We start from the raw sequence: 22,649 nt of genomic DNA, 5'->3' as shown, positions 1-22,649 counted from the left end.
CAACAATAGTTGTCTCAACAAAGGCAACTATATTCGGAGCAGGATAATGCAATTAGTGCGACTAAGGCGATTGAAGCAGTTGAGAATGAAAAGAAGCTATTTGATGGCCGTAATATATCGTCTTTAAAAATTTGTGTGTATGTGTGTGTGTGTGTGTGTGTGTGTGTGTGTGTGTGTGTGTGTGTGTGTGTGTGTTAACTAAAAACTTCTAAAGGAACGAGGGTGCACATGCAACATTGCCCTTTTTTTCGGTCTATTTTGAGTTCCTATAAAAGGTTAATGTCTTGCATATTTCTTCAACTACTATATCATTTAGAGAAATGGCACAAAACTATCACAATGACACTTAGATTGACCAACAATTTTAGCTTTACAAGATAGGAGGTTCGGATAACATCCTTGCAAGGTCTATCACAAGAGGTTGAAAACATTTTGAATTACTTAATATTCTAACAATTAAGATGAACCTTCTAATTTAGGAAAATATCATAAGATGAGATAAAAACTCATTTATTTATACCTAGAGGTAGTAGAGCTCACAAGATGAGATGAAAACCCATTTAGCTCGGCCAAGCTCCAAAATTGTTAAAGCACTAGGAGATCACACAACTATCATAGACGTGTGGTACATCATTTGTATTAGTAAGTACACTACTAGTAACTTTAAACAATTTCTCTTTGCCAAAATTGATCATGCATACAAACAATGTCTCTTAGTAATTATGCCTATTGTTGTAGACTTTTGAGTAGGAAGCAAGTTGTTTGAGGAAGAAGGCATGATCCTATCAAGCAAGGATCACCTCAAAATTTATTAATACATGCATTGTTAATATAATGTTAAATCATAGCAATGATATGCATGTGAAAAGGAGCCTTGAGATGTCAATTGTATGACCTTATGAGATAGGAGCCAACAATTCTTGCACCTACCTTATATAGAGCTATGGAGATAGGACCCAATAACTATTGCAACTACCTTATATCAAGCCATGTCGGATAGTGTAAGAGCCACTTGAGTTTCATGACTAGGAAATGGGAGTAGAACTATCTTATTCAATGTCATATTTCTCATATGACATGTACATCCACAATGTCTCTATATAGCAATCATTGATATTGGTCCTTTGTTGGATTTCTTTATCATCTCTTTGCACCATCCAAATATTAAAAATGTATTGAACCATAGTGCAAGGAAACAACTTCATTAAGCATGCTTTCCTTCTTTGTACATCTCCCTTCAAGCTTCTCCTTTCTCATAGAAAGCTCGGTACCAGGGTACTTGATAAGCTCATCTTGGACAACCTTTTGCAGCATGTATGCTGAGTGTGTGCTCTTTTCTTGGATTTCTCTTTTAATCAACATTCTTTCTTTTTCAAATCTTCCTTCTATGCTCATATTGCCTATCTTTCTTGTGCTAAGACTATGTTTAGTGTTGTACCTCTACTTTGACATGTTTGCACTTTGTATCTTCAATTATCATTAGAAGTGTAGGTCCAAATTTGAGGGTAAGGAGTTTGGGTCTCATCTTATAATATTATGTTGTTGCTAACTCACATAACTATTGCCAATTTAGTTTGGAAGGTCATAGTGAGTAGGTGTTCCTTCGTGTGAGTTAGGAAGTAGGTTAGTTAATTTATTGGAGGGGGGCCAAATGTCATTTATGTGCACCTACTCTTAGTTAAAGTGGAAGAGTGTAATTACCTCTTATAGTTTTGAGGGGAGTGACAATCATATGGGTGCTTGATCGTATGGCCAATTGCATTGTGACCTTGATTGTCATGTGACCCCTTGGTGCATGTGGAAGGGCAATTAGGTTTCAGATAGCCTAGGTGTTCTCCTCGAGCATAGGCCAAGTGGGTGGCATGCTAGCACACTGGCTCTTATGCTTCATGCTTCATAGTCAACAAATATTTATAAGCTCCATGAAAATGGATCTTGGAATGTCTAAAATATGAGAAACATGTGCTGATACCAAGTATAAAAGAGCATATAGGGAATATAGGTATCCTTTGTATAGAAAGAACAAATGGTCTCTATCTCTTGACATGCATTCTACCAATAGATTCTCCTCTAAGTTTTATTCAAGTTCCAATTTTACAAGGAGAAGGCAGATTTTAGGTACTATATCTTAATCTTCAGTAAGGGGTACTAAACCTCTTTTGAAACTATCCCATTTTAACTGATCAAGGGATTATATCAATTTGACTCGATTTGATTTAACGTTTTGTTCTTCTTGAATATTTCAAAGCATGTCCAAAATATATCTTGATGGATTCTTTGAGGTTTGCAAATTCAAAATCTTGAGATGAATTTGCAAAATTTCCAATTTAAATGTATCCATCTAAAAGTGTGCATCCTAATCACCAAACTCTCTTTCTCCCATGGCCTTATAGGCGTAATGAAAGTAAGAAGAAGAGATGGTGCACTGTTGATGATTACAAGATAGGCTATATGTGCAACCCAAGTATCTATTAGTTCTCACCAAGAAAACCTACATTTTATGATGTGCAATATAGAAATGTTAGAAAATGCTATTGATATGTAGTATAGAAGCATGAACTCAAAGGTCAATGGGCATTGGTAGGGGCGAGTAGTACTTTAAGTAGTCAAGTCTAAAGTCATCTAATTGAGGTTCATCTTTGGGGAAATCGTATTGGGGGCATACTATGCAGAGGTAGCAATAGATTCTACTAGTAGATATGTTATAATGTTTGTTATTGCATGATAATTTTAGGCTTAAAAGAAATGCAATGAGAATAGAGGAATAACGAAAAATTCTCCCTATATTACTAATTTGGATTCAGTGAATTTGCATATGTTACAAGGCATAAAACTAGTCTCATATTAGTGAATAGAAGATTTGCAGAAACATAAAGGTGAAGTTGCCAAATTTTAGTTTAAGGGAAATGGTATCTTATGGGGCTAGTGCTTCGACTAATTAATTTTATAAATTGATGAGCAAGCTTATTTTCTTAGGATTGAATGAGTTAGCAAAGTTTCTAAGGGAGCCAGACTTCCAAGTAGTAGAATTGGAGCAAGGGATTGGGTACTTAGGATGCCCATTGGGCATAGGTAATAAGACACATGTAAAAGGTCATTAAACCTTGGGCAATGTAAGAGAAAAAAAAGAAAGATGCAAATAAAATTAGTTGTTTTTTTAAATGGGAGCTCAACGTTTCTCCAAGATTCAAGAAATGTCCATTCTTGTGTGCACGATTAGGTCCCAACTTCTCATATTCACACAATCTCATTGTCCATTCTCCCTCGCACAACTAGGTCCATCTCCTCACATGCACACAATCTCATCCTTGTTCGTCGATTGCCTCGAATGCATGACTGTGTTGTAGTCATCAACTGCTTAGTATAAGTATTGTTATCAAGCATTGAAGGATACTTTTCAAGGCAATACTCGGATTATCAACAAGTAATCAATCATTCATATCAAATCATTTGTTTTCAGAGTAGGTGTAGCAGACAACCTCCCTACTGTTTTCAGAGTAGATGTAGTTCAGAAGTAATAATGATTTATGTAGTTAAAAAGTAATAATGGTTATTGTCCTATAGTTCAACATGAGGTTGAAATTGAAACTAAAATCGAAACAAACTATGGTTATTGTCCTACAGTTCAGAAGTAATAATCAACATAAGGCTGAAACTAAAAATAATGGTTATTGTCTTATAGTGAACCCATCATGTAGACAAGTGATAAGCATCATGAATGTGAGACTGAATGAAAATAAACATAATGGTTACTATTATTTTTAGAGATATCTAAGCCATGCTTATGCCATCACTTGTAATGGAAATCAGGTACTATTATACACTAGTGAGAGGGGCCTTTGTACAAATCAGGATTATACCTGGAAAAAAATTAGGATTGTACCTTTATAGTTGATTTCAATCATAACCTTCATCAAAGTGTGTTTTTCAAATTCTGTTTGGATCACTACAATATATACATGCTATAATGACGTTTTTTTTAAATATGAAAAATATCCCCGTCGTCGCTATTAGCGTTGCTACAAAACCGTCGCTATTTGTCTTGCTAATTTTGTCGCTAATTTCGTTGGTATTAGAGTCGCTAAATAATTTCGTCGGTATTAGTGTCGCTATTTAGCGACGCTAATACCGACGAAATTAGCGACGATTACAGAGGAATTTTCGACGCTAATACTAATGATTGCATAATTATTTTCCGACACTAATACCGACGGTTGCATAATTTTTTTTTGTGGCAGAGCTGCAGATGCAACCCTGCCACAGTTAGAGCCACACAGGGCTAAGAGACAATTCCTGCTGTCAAAGAAGTTAGACAATCGATCCCAAATAATGACAAGACTTTGCAAACAAGTACTTTCATGACATTAATTAACACAAATGTGCACTGCATTGATAAAGAAAATAACAAAACTTAAATTGAGAAGTGCTACTGCGACAAAGAAAATATGTATACACTTGTACATCAATATGTGGTGAATAACATGGAGATGTGTATATGGAGTCATGCTACAACATAGAAGTCTGAATATATACACTTAGCTATTACATATGGAGGATAGAGGCCATAAGGCCTTACATAATACAAGATGGGGAGTAATCCTATGTAGCCTAATCTACTCTCTATGACTCATCCGCATTAGGAAACTCCTCTCGCTGTAGTGGCATACCGAAGGGAGTCTACAACAGCAAATACATATATAATTGTGAGTACCAAATACAAACTGACATATAATGAAAGATTTCTCAAATTAGGAATGATATTTATTACTACTTACCAGTCCTCCACGAGCATAGAGCTTCTCGATCAAGGCACTCAAGCCATGCTTCTCCCCGTATGTCACCTCTAGTACAGTCGGGTCGCGATTCGTAAAACCTTGCTGTGGCACACAAACATTGAAAAACAACGTACTTGAGATTCATGTTCGAAATACATACATCAACATGGATGTCATTAAATTAGAGTACTCTACCCTATTAATACTTACGAAATCTGCCAGGAATGTTGCGTGGCCACACTACGAAGGTGATGCACCGATCCTACGTCCAAGCGTGCCTTTGCTGCGTCCTTCTGTTGTTTCCACTTGTCTGGAGTGGATGTCGCCTCATCTTGGAGATTACTCCAGTCCTTTGTATCTAGCCACTCCAGCTTCGATTTGCCCTGCTTGACTGCTTCGTGTGCATCAGACCGCCTATGCGACTGATAGTCACGCATACGCGTCATCATCCACCCTCTCGAAAATCTATCATTGCTAGAGGGCTGAGGAAACTCTCAATACAATGTATCGATTATGTACTCCTTGCTGGCATCTGGGATCTCCTTCCACTTGTCTGTAATGTTGTGCCGAAATACTTGTTGGCACAACTCATGCATCCTAGAGATGATAGCTTTTCCATCATCATTCATGTATGAATGGCCAGTGGCCTTATCTATGACATATGAGTAACCTGCAAGATTTTGCAAATGGGTACTTTCATGACATTAATACAAATGTGTCAAACACAACTTGAATTGATAAGTGCTACTGCGAAAAAGGATGCGAAAATACATACCTGGAGGAGTGCGTTTCGTGTACTTCTTGTCGGCTCTAGGAGTGATCCAGTGGGGTGCATGAAGGAGTGATCGGTGGGGTGCGTGAAGGAGTGGGAGCAGTAGACGTCTGCCTGCCACCACTAGTGAAAGATGGTGTCGACTCCCTAGTGGCAGTGTGAGTGGGAGAGACTGCATCTGTATCCCCACAACAGGAGCTGCCTCCTCCTCGACTACATGACTCTGAAGCAAAGCAAGACCTGCGGCTGCATCTACTGGAGACCGAAGCATCGGACCGTCTAGAGTCTGCCAATCGTGCTGAGGTGGAACGGAAAAGCTGTGCATCGGCTCTATCTCTGACCCGTGCTAGCTGCTCCAGTGAGAAACGCACTAGCATCGCATCAATGTCGTCATTTGTAAAATCGCGACTCATCCTGCCGTCCGTGCCCCAGATCCTAAACCTGCACATACAAGGAAAAATAATAATATTAGATAATGAATTACAAGACATAATAAAACTAAGAATTCATTTGCAAGACTTCATTTTAAAATAATAAAAAAATTAGATAATACAAAACACCATACTCCAAAAACATACAAACTGTCCTAACTAATTTGCAAAAAGTGGCATTGCTGTAGTGCTTTCTTTGTAGCTGTATGTGGTGTATTATTATATGCAAACTGAAGTAAATGTAGATGTGTATCCCATGTGTGTGGTTTTGAAATGGTGTAAGCACGCAAAAGATCTATCTAAAATAGTACTATTAGTAGCTTCTGTTTGACCGTTTGTTTCAGGATGAAATGCAAATGAAAAATCAATCTTTGTTCCTAAGTTAGCAAATAAAGTCATCCAAAAATTATTATAAAATCTAGAATCACGATCAGAAATAATAACTTTTGGTAAACCATGATTAATAAAAACAGTTTTCAAAAACAATTGAGCAGCTTGAGATGCAGTTAAAGTTTTCTTACATGGAATAAAATATGCTTGTTTGTTGAATCTGTCTACAACAGTCCAAATCATATCATGATTAGCTTTAGTGTTAGGTAGACCATTGATAAAATCCATTGAAATCTGTTCCCATGGTTGTGATGGAATAGATAATGGCATTAGTAAACCATATTGTTTACCATGGTGTCTTTTAACTTGTTAACAAATTAAACATTCAGATACAAAGTTAGATACATCAGTGTCCATATGTGGCCCAATAGATGCACGCTAGAGACTTAAATGATTTCCCCACACTGATGGCTCCACATTGAGCTAATAGCAATTGAGGTCAATTGCTATCCCACCCCGGGGGTATGATGCCAGGGGGCATATTCCACGGTGGATTCCATGAGGTTTTGCGGTGGATTCCATAAAATTTTATTATTAGCGGGGCTCATACACAAAATGGATTCTTTGTGTGAGAAGTCGATAGGGACGCCTATCCTTTTCAGGCATTTTGTTAATTTTATATATACATGGGTGATTCCATAGCGGGTGATTCTGGAAAATACATATTTAAATTAATAATCGTTTATGAGTTTAGAGTGCGCACTCGTAATAAATTAAGGTTAGGATTGATTTCTAACCAATTTATTTATGTAGCTGAAGACTGCTAGGTATTCACTTTTGTCGATTTAATTGTATTATTTTTCTAACAATTGTGAATGCTTCAGTTTATGTGTAGGGCAAGCAGCGGTGGTAGTGGGAAGCATTGGAGGATAGCGTGTATTCAAATTATCATCAATTTTTTATGGGCACGTATCTTTAGCATGGCGCCTATATTTTGTCGCACTTATTTATCAAAGCGCTTGATATTTATTTATTATTTTTGTATGTGCATGGGCACACGATTTAAATACTTGTATTGGACATTGTATTTGGCTACCGTTGACTTCTTGGGCACCCATTAGCTTTAATTCTTTAGTGGCACAAAAGCAAACTCAAAAGCTAAAGCATACTATTTTGTAAATTGGGCTATTATTTGAGCTTGAAGAGGAATAATATATTAAATACATGCTTTGTGGAGCGCTCACACAAGGCATGGGGGGAGATTGCACCCAATTGGTCTCTTGTTCATGACGTGCAAGCTTTCTTCATTGGTTTTTGTGTGAAAAGTAGAGTTCTTTTGTTATTGGGGACCTTCTGATGCTCACTACGTGCGCATACGGCGACCGATCTGTGCACCACAACTGCATGAAGCTTTACCAGTGCCTTCAGAGCACGCAGGGCTTTCCTTGCCTGTGAAATAGGTGATGTATTAGATTTTGTTAATCAAGGTAATACTCAAACTTTAACATAGCACAGTGCTTATAAATATTAGACATCCTTCACAACTCAATCCTTCGATTTGGAAACTTATACAATCTCTCTTTTGTGCTTGACATGATGACTTGAGCCTCAATGTGCTTCATATTCCTTTTTCGAAATAGCATTGAAGGGAAATCCGAGACTAAATTATGTGAATAATTCAAGCTTGATGCTTGAAGTGGATACCTTGCAATTAATCTTATTCATGAGTGTTGATGAATTAATGGATGGCAATTGAACATACCAGGTGGCCTCTAAAAGCTGCCTGAATCAATGTTGCCGCCCTTGGCCTACATTCTTCCACACAAAATTCTATAGACATGGATCGATAACAAAATAAAGGAAACAGAGTCGAGAGATTCCATCTGAGGCAAATATGTAGATGTCAACATTTCTTTAGTCGCATAAACAAATGGTGATCATGACACAACATGAATAACACTTTGTAAAACAGGAAAGTGAAGAGATTGCACAAGTACATATGATCTTAACCAGATGGCGACAAAGTGTGCATGCAAATAAACATGGAAAAACATCAATAGGAGCAAGGCTACATGGGCAAGTCAATGTTAGCAGCTAAATTCTATTGAATGTGTTGTTCAAGGAATAGTGATAAGAAGAATTACCTCTTGGATCTTGAAAGGTTTGTTGTCTACAAAGGGGCCTGCTGGCCCCAATCTTGCAAGGAAGCTATCTACACTTTTCTTGTGGACTTGTGATGGGGCAGGTGAGGATCGGTTGAAGCTACTTGGAGCAGGCGAAGGAGACCGAAGCACCTTCCTATCCTTTTGTTTTCCCTCATTTTTCCTCGACTTTCCAATCCCTTATTTTGGCCTCATACCCACTTATGTGCTCATCCACTAATGCCAATGTTTACAAAATTTGACCCCATCACTTTAAGGAAGTGTTTAGGAAAGATTGCTTCTCTTTAATTGTTTTTAAGGAAGTGTTTGGGAAAGATTGCTTCTTTTTAATTGTTTTTAAGGAAGTGTTTGAGAATAACAAACTAGTATAGACTATGATATCAACTACAAAGTATGGTTTTAAATGTAACTCTATTGCTAAACTAGTATAGACTACGATATTAATTGCGCAACTCAAATATGTTATTAACGTAAACTATGTTATGGGCCGTTTTTTTACAATCTTGGAGTTTTAATTGTGGAGCTCATAATTTCATCAACCTTGGACTGAAGATTGAAGATACTCAAGTAAGGGATGTCTTCTTCTACAAGCACATTAAGAAAATGCACATGTAACTATAAGTGTGCACATAGTACTGAAGGTTGGCAATTAGTGAATCGTAGTACTTATTTTAGACACGCTAAAAATGATATGCTTGGGATTATGCTTTCTTAAAAAATGCAATAAACCAAGGACAGAAATGTTGGCTATTGATTATTTACCTCTAAAGAAACAATTAGAGCTTTTAGTGCAATCCAGGACACTTTTTCATGATTTCTTAAGCATGTGGCATCATAAAACAAGATGGTTAGGGAAAGACATCCATATGCAACTAGAATTCATAAACGATTTTTGGAATCCTCATGCTGAGTATGAGATGGTTGTTGCGTGCAACAACCCTACATGTGGGAAAGTATATACAACTTTTCCAAGGTCTTGTTTTTCAATAGTTCTAGAACAAGGTTTTGACCAAGAGTTGCAAGAGTATAGTTTTGTTTGAAAAAAATGTAGATATCTCAACAAATGTAAAAGAAAAATGTGTAGAGGTGATCCTCGAAACTTGGCACTTCTTTTATATTAGGATGGCTTCCAAGCCTCTTGTACCACTCAAAAGGACTGTGGTGTGGTTGAAATTAAGGTCCTTAATGGTGGGAAGGGTTCCATATTAGGCATTATTCCTGTTTTATTCATACCTTTTAGTTGCTCTAAATTTATTTGTAATACTCCTGATGTATTTCAAACTTTTTTAAGACTACTTGTTAGTGAGCTACAAGACCTTTACATAAATGGTATGCAAGTGTCATACAACTACCCTGTAGAAAAGTTTTTCGAAAATCCAATGGGACAATCAAACTTTTGTGTTGTTAGATTAATGCTAATGATGGTTACAGGGGATCATCCTGCACAATGCAAAATAGGATCCTTCAAAGATGGTGGGAAATTCTTTTGTCGTAGAGACAAAGCCCAAGCTACTCTCGATACTAGTAATCCCTCATTCCAAGGATGTTACCTTTACGATGGTAGTCGATATCAAGCAAGATATCCTCCAACCCAATGGTCCATAGCTGAAATGATTGATGCCTTATCAAGTTCAAAGAGGGCATCCACACAAGCTGAAAAGGATGGAAAACTAAAGCTTGCAGGATTAGCTGGAGAGTTTATTCTATGGAAACTGTATGATTTGTATGGTTTTAACTTGTCAATAGACTTGGTATATGATGCGATGCATGTGTTATCTCTAAATATATTTCAAAAATAAATACGAGTACTCATGAGAGCCATGTCCAATGAAAAGAAAAAGATGATAGATTTTTGTTGTGAAAATGCTTATAAGCTCTCTCCACCCTCTATTCATCATGGATGATGGCCTCGTAATCCAAGTAAGTACAATGAAAGCTTTAAGGCCGAAGAGAACCAAAAGTTCATCCAATGGTGCTTACCATATATTTTAGGTATAGTTGATGAGATACCAAAGTCAATTTTTGACCTAGGTTTGTTGCTCATAGATATTGCACATGCCTTCTATAGTTATAGTCGATGTATTGGTTGGTCAAAAGAATGTTTAGGTGTTGTACGTACTTTGTTTTCTGCTTGGAGAGTTCGAAAGAAAGAAGCCTTTGGTGCTACTTCTTCTCCCTTAGAACACGTTGCGAGAAATGGAGAACTACTAGATGACATATTGAGACATGGATCGCATGATGTGTATTGGTGTTGTGACTTTGAGCGAATGGTAGCATTATATATAGTGGTAAAGACTAATAATCGCTTTAACAAAATATCTTATGTAAATTATTACACTACAACAAAAAGGCCTCATAGACGCACATTTAGACGCGATTTTTGAATATAGAGAAATTCTTACGGGCGCGTCTATCCACCAGTCTATTTGTGTGTCTACCATTTCGTGTCTATAATCGCATGTATCAACAAATTTACACGCACAAATAGACGTGCAATAGACGCACATATACACGCACATATAGACACACTGGTAGATGTGCTTTTACAAGCAATGGTAGACGCAAACGAAAAACAAAAATGTCATTAAAAAAAAGATATTTAATTTATTTTTTAAATTTGAATTATGAAGCGCGCGTATAAGTGCATGTAGTCTGCATTATAGATGCGCGTATAAACGCGAATTATCTACAATTTAGACGCGCGGATAGACGCGCAAAACAGAACTGGAAAAAAAAAACCAGAAAGCATGTGGTTGCACATGCTCTCTGGTTTTTTTTTTCCCCCCTCCCATACATCAGATTGTGCATTTGGAAAAAAGACAATGTATCTTACGGGCACGAGAATTGAAAATAAAAGTCCATGTATTCATTATATATCAAAAGCATTTACAAGGGAAGTTTAAGTGCTTGCGACCTAAAGTGTGGCCGCAAGGAGTAGGCTCAAAGAGATATCATACATATACAAGAAAAGAAGGCCTCATGAGGAGGTATGGTGCTCCTCTACGAATCTGAAGAGGAAACATCTTCGCTAGTACCACCATGGCTACTAGCATCGCTATCCCCCTCCTCGCTATGCTCCACATCCGGGTTCGCCTACACACACAAAAGATCAGGGTTGCTTACATAGACAAGGTGGAGAAAAAGTTATAATTAGCTATACTTTTAATAGGAAAGTAAGAAAAACATACCTCCTCTGGCTGTCGAATCCTCATGGCCCGGTTGTATTGGTCCTCAGTGATGAGACCCTCCTCATAGAAGTGAAGCCATGTCGCTGCGCGGTTATGGCCTCGATGGGTAACCTGCCTCTCTAGGAGTAGGTGTCCTACCAACAATGGTAGTCTACAAAACATCTAGATATATACAAACAATTATGAGTCACAATATATTAGAATAAAATATATAAAGAATTGAAAGAAATATAAATTTAAAAAAACTAGAAATCAAAATATACTTACAAACTCTGCCTCCCACGACTCTCTGTCACCCGATTCGTAATGCGACGATCCCATGGTTTCCATTTGGATCCGTCGGGCCTCTGCATGCTGGCAACTCTTCACTTTCTCTGCTGCTTTCTTCTTGGCTTTCTTCCACTCTATGCGGTGGCACATAGGTGGTTGGCTATAGACTCCACGCCCCTCCTCCAGCCTCCACAGTGAGTCCCTGGCCCGTGTCATGAGGTAGGATCTTTTGTTGTGAAGCATATCCCTCACATTTGTGCATCCCCAATCATCCGAGAATCGCTGACCCTCAGGATTTGGGTACCTCCTATGGACTTCCCTCAACACCTCCTGCCACAAGCCGCTTTTCTGATTTTTGAAGGCAATGAAACAATCTTTATACGTCGCATGCACGACGCTCCTCATGTACGCCAGTACATCCCTTCCCTCATCATCATGAAAGATGCCACCAGTATCTGTAACTCTATAGTACTGGCATACAATCTCCTCTACATGATCTATTAGTGAGGGTGATCGCTCGCCACCTCCTAGGTAATCCCCACACAAGCCTCGTCCTCCCCCTCGACTCTCCCTCCTCCCTCTCTGTCGACTACCCTCTGCCTCGCTGGACGCACGAGCTTCTGCAGATGCACATGCTTTTGCAGATGCTTGTGCTTCAGCCGATGCACGTGGAGCACGTGGAGTACCTGCATATGGAGTACCTGCATGTGGAGTCTGGGAAGTAGTGCCAGGCAAAGACGTTAGAGACATCCCAGACATGACACTGAACACCTCGTCCGCTGTGGGAGAGCGGCCAAGGTGTCTGGTCATCTCTCCCATGAAGTCTTCCCTACTAGGAAAACCTCAAAAAAATGCATTGATCCCCCTGCCAAAGGAGGCCAATGTATCATTCATGCGATCCACATCCAAGTCATTGCTAGATGAACTAGGATACGACATCTGCAAAAAAAACACAGGAAAAAGATAAATTTATTTGCATACAAAAAATCATATATTACCTACATTTTCAAAGAGCTTTCTTTAGACATTGAGCATAACACTTAAGTGCTAATGCTTCTCTTAAACAAGAAAACTGATAAACACAAATATGGGATTGGTCACATTCATCATTGCAAAAATATATTGTTTACTATCAGAATTGGGAGACCTAGCGTGTGTATCCCCGCGTCTAAATTGCAGGTTAGACGCGCCCTCAGACGCGCTCTAGAGTGAACCTTCTGTCCATCGCGTCTATCTGCGCATCTAAGATGCAGCACAGACGCGCTGTCAGATGCACATTCCAGGTCAATGCACATGTATAAACACGTGTAGACTGCAGGTCAACCTTCTGTGCCGCGAGTGTATCATCGTGTGTACATTGCAGAGCACACACGCCAGCACACGTGCACTAAGACGCGCCCTCAGATGCTATGAGAGGAAACATTTTTCGTGTCTATATCTGTGTCTACACTGAAATGTAGACGCGCTATCAGACGTGCTCGGTCGGCTGATTTTAGGCCGACGACCGCCATTGATGATTTACAAAATGCAATACATAATGGAATCACAAATCCTAAATACACAGACATAGCAAAGAGAGGAAGAGAGAAACAGAGAGAGAAAGAGAGAGAGAGAGAGAGAGAGAGAGAGATACTCACCTTGGGTGTTTGGTGTGGCGGGTGGTGGCGCTTCTTCCTTCTCCTTCTTCCTCTCCTTGGTAAGTTACCCTCCCTTGATGCTTGCTTGCTTGCTTGCTGCTTCTTCTTGTTCTCCTCTCTCTTGTTCTCTCTTTCTTCCTCTTCTTGGCTTTCCTTTTTCCCTTCTTGTGTGTTTGAAATGAAAGAAGAGGTGAGGCATGAAGAGACTGCATGTCGGCTAAACTCAAGCTTCAGAACCGCAAAAAACGCAGGAAAGGAAAGGCGCTGTTTGAAAAAAAATGATTTAAGTATGGTTTGAATTTTGACGTGTGCATCTATTTTTGCATGTATATACGTGTCTATTGTTCAGGTAGACGTGAGTATAGATGCAAACATAGACGCAGAAATAGACGCGGAATGAGAGAGGGAGAGGGAGAGGGAGAGGGGGAGAGAAGAAAACATAATAGGGAAATGAGAGAGAGAGAGGGAGGGAGAAGAAATGAGAGAAGGAGAGGAAGAGAGCCAAAGGAAATGAGAGAGGAAGAGGAGAGAGAAAAAGAGATAAGATGTTAAACATAATAGGCAAATAGAGCAAGAGAGGGTACGGCCCCTGCACGACATCCACATCTGTGCACGACATCAACCGCGACTGGCCCCTGCAGCATGAGGCCTCCTCTGTGCCCTACTCCAAAACACAAACCAGCTTGCTATACCATTGCATCTCCTCACCTTTGACGTCCACATCGATATCATCTACAACCTCCAACAAAGAGAGCCCGGCATGGATCAAAAGCTGGTGATGATTCAAACAGTCCTGACAGTAGCTGTCTTACTGATGAGATTGCCATCAAGACAATTGTTGCATGCACGCAATTGCTTCCTTGCGGAAGTACTTTCATGAGTGGTTTCAAGTTATATCTAGCAGAACAAGCTCCTTACAAAGGTCAATCCAAATCGAAGGCTCTTCCTCAAGGCCTTTCAATTGAGTCTCTCATCGTCGACTACCTCAAGAAAGTATCACAATTTATCTTGCATTACCTGAGGGACAGGTATGGTGGGCAATTGATGATGAAGGATATTCAATGGTGTCTTTCCACGCCATCAATATGGGCAGAAGCTGCCAAGAAAAAGATGAGGAAATGTGCATAGGAAGCTAGTATGGTCAAGGGAGTGTCAAGCAGAACATGCTCGGAGAATGCTAGCCCTCATCTATTAAGAGTAGTTTTGGAGCTAGAGGCTGCATCTTTGCATTGTCTCCAAAATGCTAGATTCCTATCCATCAGAGAAGGAGAAAAGTTTGTTGTGATTGATGTGGGCGGAGCCACTATTGATTTGCTGGTGGGTGAGGATTTGCAAAAATCTGAGGCTGATGCTGCAGCATTAGATGCGACCTTATTGTGGCTTCAAAACTAATGAATGATCTGCATTTCAATAATTATCCTTGGACCTAATGCCAGTCCGGTTGTCCAGATTTCTTTAGTATATTTAGGGTAAAGGAGCCAATAAAGTGATACTTAACATTAATAAGGTAATAGCTCACTTGTGAAATGGTCTTGGTCCAAGTTGCTTATATTGTTAGCCCATGCTAGTCAATTTTAATCATGCGCACATGTGCTAACGCATACTCCATTCCTAATTCTATCCTTGAGCTTGCATGGAATGCTCCAAGCAAGCTGCTTGTCATTTTTCCCTAGGGATACCATGGCCCACTTGAAGCATGAATTGGATCCTCCTCTGGTGCAGCAATAGGTGTTCCCCTCGATCACAAAGATCACCACCAAGAAAAAGGAAATGGATACCAAGAACTCTTTCCCTTCAAGAGGTAAGGAGATTCTAGTGTGGGTATGAGCTTCTCGTTCCAAAAATTTCCTTCCGAAAGATCATTTGAGAAGTATTGCATGACATGTGGCTGAAAGGGCTAGGAAGGTTTTGGATGTGATTGACTAATGGTCCATTGCTATGAAAATAGACTCTTGCAGTCACGGATACCCTACAAAGAGCTACACAAGGATTTCTCATTGACATGTTGGATGAAAGACAACTAGTTGAGACTCTATCATAGATTTTGCCACGAGTGCTATAGAATCATCAAACTTGGAAAGCCAAAACATTTTGTATACTATGTAACATCTATATATATATATATATATTCTCATATGATGTGTACTCAATTCAATTAGTTTAAGAAAAGTTCTTTTATTTTTTTTCTTTAAATGTATGATGCAAGTATACGTACTATATATTGACATAATTAAATTTGATTCTATTAATGTACATGAGTGACTCATTAATGTTGCAATATAAAAATTGTAAGGTTTCTGTCGCTTGCCGCTAATTACTTATATTAGGCTTGTCAACTGGAGGAACTGCCATTCATTAGAGAGCAATGAAAAAGTAATTATTAACTCTATTTTTTTAATTCAATGATTCAATGTGTATTCTTAATTCTATGTTTTTTATCATGCGCACATGTGCATGCTCAAGAATCAATTTTAGGTGGTTAAATAATTATTAACTTTGGTTTTTTAATTATGTGAATTGCTAATTTTAGGTGGTTAAATAATTGTGCGACTGCTGGCGTGTCTATATTAGCGTCTATTTGCACAGATATATAGACACAAAATTCGCGTCTATTTACACGCACGTTTACACACACTTATAGACGCGCCCGACTTTGCGCGTCTAACATGCGCGTCTATGCCTCGTTTCTATTGTAGTGTTATAAGAGGACATTCTTCTCTTCAATATTTAAGTTATTAGAAATGGAAGTAGATGGGCTTTTGCCACATGAAAGAATGCTTATCCAAGTACATGTGTGTCTTGTTTTACTTGATGTTTATGCTTTCACTGATTACCAGACACCATGTTGTTATTCATTTCATGAGAATGGCATTGTGGAGGTTTCTTCAATTGAGAAGGCAAAGGAGATGTGGAAACTTTTTGAAAGAGATGATTTCCAATATCCTTGTAACATAATGATGTGTGAAAAATGCATTTTAATGACAAAAAAGAGAAGAGAACGTAGGCTCCTTTCATCAAAAGAACAAAAATATATTGCGTGATTTCTTGATCTTCAAGAGAATACACTAGTAGGACATCTAGTTACCACATATAGAAGAATTCTTTATACTGGAGAAATATACAAGATCGCAGATGACGTCGTGGTAAAAACTAACACTTTTTGTAGTACGTTAGAAAGTATAGGTCATTGGTAAGCAAGACTCACTAATTTTTTTTCCATTCAATGGGATGGAGAGTATTACACCTTTTTTAGTGGCGAATATTACAAGCAATGCATAACTGTAAAAGAAAATGAAGAATGCTTACTTATAGATCTAATCATGGGAATGAGTGTACTACAAACTCAACGACTTCCATTTACATGGGATTGCATAAGACCATTGAGTTCTTTATTGCAAAAGTTTGTTCCTTTACCTTTACATAATAGACTTGTTGCATGTGAGATAAAAGATCTAATTCAAAGAACAAGATTATTACAAATAGGGGCAGTTGGTTGTATACCTCCTTGGTTGGAAAAACATGATATTGTGTTGGCAAGAAAACATGATGATATGGATGGAGTACATTCATGCAATGATAAGAGAGGTAAATTATGAAGAAAAAATGTGCAAATTGTCATGGTTGAAGTGTGATCATAATAGAAGTACATGGAGAATTGATATTGATGAAGATATTTGGAGGGATTGGAACTTGTGTTGCATGGTAATGTCAAACTTTGAAGTTACAAAGAGAAGGAGAGTAACATTATCAATTGGAAAGTCTATAGATGTTCCAATAGTGTGGAGATCACGTGATGTAACTTGATTGCTTTAGAGAGAGAGTGTGTGTGTGTATTGCATTCTTGGAGATCCAAATGGGTGCTAGTAGCATTGGTCATAATGGACATCATTATCTGATCGCCATCCCATTGTGTATATCGTAATGCTTTATCTATGGGTGTTTGTATATTAGGACAGTATCTCATGGATATAGCTCATGTTGTGTCTCATGTATAGGTAGTTGTACCTTTGTGTGTATGTGTGTATGTGTGATTATTAAAAAATGAGAAAATTTCTTGCTTGAAGAAGATTAATGTATGAATATAATCTCTTGTTTGAGGAATACTAGTACATAAAGTTGTAAATTTGATTTTAGCTTGTATCTTGTTTGATTTTAGCTTGTCTCATGGTTTGGATAATTGTATATTGTATCCTTTTTATATGATTGATTGATTCTTTATTGGTTGAATGTTAACATAGTTTCTTGATTTAATTTTAGCTTGTCTCATGTCCTCCCCAAGTCAACAAACTCTAGATTCAATGATGCAAACTATCATCACTCTGCAAAAAACAATTGAGGAGCTAAAATCAAAGAATGATAGTTCCGAATAAACAATGAGCATGAGCAAACCAGTTTCAATACAAAGTAAAAGAGTCTAGTTGCCACCTCAAAAGCAAATCAAGAGTATACAAATAGGGGACATATCTCTGATGAAGACTCCTACCTATGACTAGATTTTCAAACCACCTAAAAGGATTAGTTGAGAAGACCAAGATGAGTTTGGAAAACCATTTTTACTAAAATACTATTGAGATACGCAAAATGTTAGGTATTGTGCTACTCACAGAAAAGTGTATAATTGGGTCAAGAGCCATGACATTGGTAATGATTTGCGGTTTCATAATAATAAAGATGACAAACATAGAATTTTAGAGATCATAGTTCAAAAATATGATCAAATTTTACCCCTTGAGTTTCCTGGTGCTACTTACCTTTGGAAAAAGGAGGATGTATATCTGTACTATCTTTCTGTTGCTCAAAATCTTAGAAAGAAACTCAAGAGGAAAAGATCATCTTTGGTGGATATATCTTTGGTAAGCATACTGATTTATCAAAATTTTCTCACCATAGATTATATACATAAGGAATTGGTACTGATTGGCACAACTATGTTTTTTTAACAGAAGAATCATAGCTTCGAGCAAGTAGATATGCAACAAAAACCGGTAAGATTTGCAATTTTCATCTCAAGTTTTATTTTTTCTATTGTATAATTTTTATTATCTTTATCTTTATTATAATCATTTCACTTTAAGTTTCTTAGATATATTTACCTTTCATTATATTTTCTCTAAAATTTTAGGATACAAGTGAGGAGGTGTATTATCCACAACTTATGGTGGAAGAACAATGTATATTTTCTGAGAATAGTGCATAACATGTATATACATCGTTCACTCATTTAAATATTTTAATATTTGGAGTTTTTAGTTTTTGATATTGACTTCAATTTTCTTGCTTGTACTAGTTGGAATCTCACAATGATGGTCCGCCTCTTGTTTCAATTTCTGCTTTTGAAAAATGTCAAAAAAATAATGAAATGGTTAGTATATCTTGGTTTGTAGTCTTTTTTCATTTGATTGTCTCTAACACTTATGTTTCAAGACTATTTAAACTCAAATCATAGTTTTATGGAGCTACTACAAGGAATTCCATCTGTATGAGGAATATGTACATATATTCTTAATTTTTGTATACTTTTAAATTAAAATATATTCCATTTTAAGTTTTACTTTTCTTGTATTACAGGGTTCATGTAGTAGTGAACAATCTCTTCCACAATATATGATCCAAGATCCTAAGGAGGTTGAAGTAGCGTGGAAAAGTCTTCGTGTACGAAAGGTATGCTTAGCCATCTCTTGATATTTTATTTTAATATATGCAGTTAATAAATTATATCTAATTACAAACTTATTGTGATAAGATGAGCGAGAAAATGCAGCAAAGCAAGCAACAACAAAAGGAGAGCAAGGGCAGAAATAAGAAATTATCTAAGGTACTTCTTTGCATTTCTTTTTACTAAATGTGGCATTATTTAATTTTGTTAACTTTATTTTCTTGTCTATACTATAGACTCTTGACCATATTGAGCCATCAAAAAGTGTGGATCCTTCTAATGTAGAATTGCCATCAAGAACTTCATCGGTAACTCAATGTTATTAAATATTAAGAAAATAGAGTAGCTAATTAAATTATGATGTAGTAGCACACTAATCTATGTTGTAATTCTAAAATGCAGGTTGGTAATGCATTTGAAGAGGAAGACCAAGAAACCATTCTCCTCAAATATTTAGACATCCAATCCATTGATGAGCTATATGCATCGTTAAAATCTACATATGGTGTTATTAAGAGAGATCCTAATTTTTTAGGAGGACGCAATGAGAAAACATTGCCAGCTATGAGAAAAGCTCTCGTGGATTGGTTACTTTATAGAGAGAAAATTCATGTCACAAAAAATCACAATAAACCTTTGAGTATTGATTATATATGTATCTTGAATTGACCTCTTTATTAATGAAGATAACATCTTTTAATTCTTTATATTATTTTGATTTATATTTTTTACCATATTAGCATTCTTAAAACTATCTACATGATTGCAACTAGTTTTCTTATATATAAAAAATACTATATGATTAGTTCTAACTAGTCTGTTTATATAGTAAAATTTCACTACATAGATAACTAGAGAATTTTGAAATTCCTATATAGGAATATTTTACTATATCACTAACTTGTAAAGTGTTCCACTATTACTAGTTGAGACTTTTTCTAGATACTTTGATAAGTATCTAGAAAATTTCTCTTTTTTTTCTATATGGATAGGTGTCTAAAGTTCCTTGTGATTGTTTACCATGGTGTCGTTTAATTCTTTGGCAAATTAAGCATTCAGATACAAAGTTAGATACATCAGATTCCATGTGTAGCCAATAAAAATCTTCAATCATTGTACGTAAAGTAGAAATAATTTCTCTATGGTCTTGTTATGGGGGAAATGAATTTCGTGCAAAACAAATGATCGAAATGGAACAATTACACATAATCTTTTTTCATAAAACATAAATCTATCAATGTAAGACAATGAATCAATGGGAATCCAAGTATTTGCAACTAATTTATTCCAATCAGCTTGAAAAGTAGGTTCTTGGTCATAAGTATCTTTCATAGGGAGAAGAGAGTCAAAAGATATCACAGAAATATTATAAATAGTCAGTCTTCTACTTAAAGCATCGGCAACAACATTCTCTTTTTCGGGTTGATATTGTATGAGTGGATGAAAACTTTGAATAAAAGCAACCCATTTACTATGTCAGTCAGATATTTGTGGTTGACTAAGAAGATGTTTAATGCTTTGTTGGTCAGTTTTGATCATGAATTGAGATCCCATTAAATAGTGTTTCCATTGACGTAAAGCTTGTACTATAGCAAGCAATTCCTTATCATAGGTAGATACTTAAGCTAAGAGAGTTTAAGTTTGCATAGCTAGAGTAGGTTATGGGATGAGAATCTTGCATAAGGACTGCTCCTATTCTAGATCCACTAGCATCAGTGACTACTCCCATCCTCACAATGGTCAGTGTGTTTTCATCACTTTAAAGGTATATGTTGCAACTTGCATGCTTGAAGGATTGCATGGTAAGCAACTTAGTCTAGAAGAGAATCATTTCGAAGTGCTAGACCTTTGCCTAGACCTTTGCCCAAGATCTCGTTAATAGCTCATGTTTGATATATTGGGAGTCTTGATGTTGTGTCTAGTTAATACAAACAACGATCATAAGGATTAAAATTGAGATGCCTTGAAATCCCTCTGATAGCGACTTTATCAATCCTATTCACAGATGGGAATAGATACAAACAAATTCGGCCTCAAAGGCAAGTAGAGAGCTCAAGGGTTTAGGAAAATCCAAGGCAAAGGAAAGATAGATGCCTTTGTACTTGTTGGGAAGAAGAGTGGGTTATCAATCAATGTAAGTGACTAATAGAATTTATGACTTGTATAGTGTTTGAAACCTTAATACATGCTTTAGCTCATCTATTGAAGTTAGGTAATTACAATATAGGAGCATGAGTTAAAGCATGTTTCAGTAAATCAAAGGACTTTTGTTGATTGTCGGACCAATGATACACAATGCCTTTCTTTAATAGTTTTGTCAAATGTAATACAAGCAATAAAAAATTTCTCACAAATTTTCTGTAAAAGCTAGCAAGACCTAAGAAAGAACGTAATTCGTGCACATTTTTAGGTATGGTCCAATTCAAAATTGCTTCTATCTCTTTAGGGTCAACTCTAATACCTTTAGATGAAACAATATGTCCTAGATATTCAATTTGTGTTTGTAAAAATTCACTCTTTTCCGGATTGGCATATAATTGATTCTCTTTCAATAATTTGAAACCCAAAGATATCTCTTCATAATGCTCATTCTCATTCCTACTGAAAATCAATATGTCATCAAAGAAAACAATGACACAATGTTGATGCTTCAAAAATATGCGGTTCAAAAAAACGTCTGAATGTGGCTAGTGCATTAGTTAAACCAAAAGGCATAATAAGGAATTCATAGTGTCCAAATTGTGTTCTAAATGCAATTTTAAATATATCAGATGTGTCCAATCTTACTTGAAGGTATCCAGATCTAAGATATATCTTGTTAAATATTGCAGATCCTTGTAGCTTGTCCATAAGATCATCTGCCCTAGGAATCGAATATCTATTCTTAACAGTGATCTTATTTAGGGCACGATAATCAATTCACATGCAATAGGTATTTTTTTTCTTGTTTACTAATAATATAGGTGCACCAAATGGAGAACTACTAGGTCTAATAAGTCCTCGCGTTAATAATTCTTCAACTTGGGCTTGAATTTATTTCTATTCAATTTGGTTATGTCTATATGGTACTTTACATAGTTGTTGTGATCCAGGAATTAGGTCTATCTTGTGATCTTCGGGACGTATAGGTGGTAAGCCAGGTGGTAAGTCAGTAGCAAAACAATCTTGAAATTTTGAAAGAAATTGTACGTGCCTAGAATGCATTTGATTTTCTTTAGCTTTGATTTCATTCACCCATATTAAATAGGATTTGCTACATTTTCGTAATGCACGTTTAGCCTGTTTATGACTAAGCAATGGAAAATTATCAAAAGTATGCATACCATGCAATGTGATTTGTTTCCCATTAGAATGAATCTTCATTGAATGTGTGGAATAATCTATATTGGGATTGTACTGATGATGCCAAGGCATTCCTAGGATAATGT

General features: G+C 36.9%; 1 pseudogene; it reads right to left on the bottom strand.

Annotated features, from left to right (window-relative positions):
- LOC148025947 (uncharacterized) overlaps positions 1–22,649 on the bottom strand; it is a 71,264-nt pseudogene that overhangs the window by 729 nt on the left and 47,886 nt on the right.

This window comes from Lygodium microphyllum, chromosome 14 (genome assembly GCF_053477565.2).
Source record: "Lygodium microphyllum isolate KBCC chromosome 14, Lygodium_microphyllum_v1.1.10, whole genome shotgun sequence".
In the NCBI taxonomy this organism is placed as follows: Eukaryota; Viridiplantae; Streptophyta; class Polypodiopsida; order Schizaeales; family Lygodiaceae; genus Lygodium; species Lygodium microphyllum.
Note: the sequence above shows the minus strand (reverse complement) of the source record. Positions and strands in the feature narration are given on the sequence as shown.